The sequence below is a fragment of the Orycteropus afer genome, unplaced genomic scaffold (assembly GCF_000298275.1).
Source record: "Orycteropus afer afer isolate SDZICR_OR568_19922 unplaced genomic scaffold, OryAfe1.0 scaffold00130, whole genome shotgun sequence".
NCBI lineage: Eukaryota > Metazoa > Chordata > Mammalia > Tubulidentata > Orycteropodidae > Orycteropus > Orycteropus afer.
This window is the reverse complement of record NW_006921717.1, coordinates 2,230,501-2,231,617: the sequence shown is the minus strand read 5'-3', so window position 1 is coordinate 2,231,617 and position 1,117 is coordinate 2,230,501.

Genomic DNA, 1,117 nt, shown 5'->3' with positions numbered 1-1,117 from the left:
ATTGACAGCCTTGGAGACCCTGTGGGCAGTTCCCCTCTGTCCTCTAGGGGCGCTGGAGTCAAAATTGACTCCACTCAGCAGCAACGGTTTTTTTTTTTTCTTGGGAGAAAGAATGGACAGAGACATAGATGAAGCAAGGCCAGACCAGCCTTGAATTGCTAAACTGAGTGACAGAGATGAGAGCTCCTGTCTAATTTTATGTATGTTCCAAATTCTCCATAATCAAGACTTTTTCAAATTCCCCCCTATATAAGCAAGACTGGGGGTGGGTGCTTGGGCTAACCCTGTTAAAAGATTCACGGGCAAAGGGACTCTGTTTGACGATGAAGACATGTTTGTGAAGACACTGTTCACAATTGTTTTAGAAAACACGAGACTGAAAAAAAACACCCAAACCAATACTGTGGTTGTTAGCTACTCCTGCTCCCACTCTTGTTGATGATGACAACGACGCCCCCACAGTGCAGGTTCTCCCTCCACTAGCCATGACAGTGGAAGACACACTGCTGTTCTGATGAGGACCTGGGGCCCAGAACCATTACCAGGAGGAGCAGACACCAGGCAGGATGTTTGGAGCGCCCGCCCCAGCTGAGGTGGGAGGGAGCATTATCTCTGTATATTTGGAAACCTGTGGGTGGTGTTTATTTGCTAGGAAGTCTGGGACCCTTCCCCTGGGGGCGTTAGAAGCCAGAGCAGCCAAAGGACACAAACTGCAGAAGGGTCATGGTGGGGGCTGGGGTGGGGGCTGAAGCCAAGTCAGGGCCAGCAGGTGCCAAACAACTGTAGGCTTGTGAAGGCAGAAGAGGCCAGCGGGCAGGCAGGGCTCTGGGCAGAGGCCATCACCATGCTGGTGGACAGGAACAAGTGCTTCTCTCTGGCCCTTGGTTTCTACATCAAGGTGGTTACTTGCAGGGCTGGGCAGACCTGGTAGACACTGCTAGCTCTGGTGTTGACTAATCCCTGGAAGACTCTACCTTCTCAGTATGAAATGGAGACAGTAATGGGACCAGCCTTAGTGTGGAGGAGCTCTTGGCCGGGCCCGTGCACTCAGAGGGCTGGGTGCTCTTCGGAGCTCAGCCTCCGTTGCTGTCCCTTAGATGACAGTACTTGCAGCTCT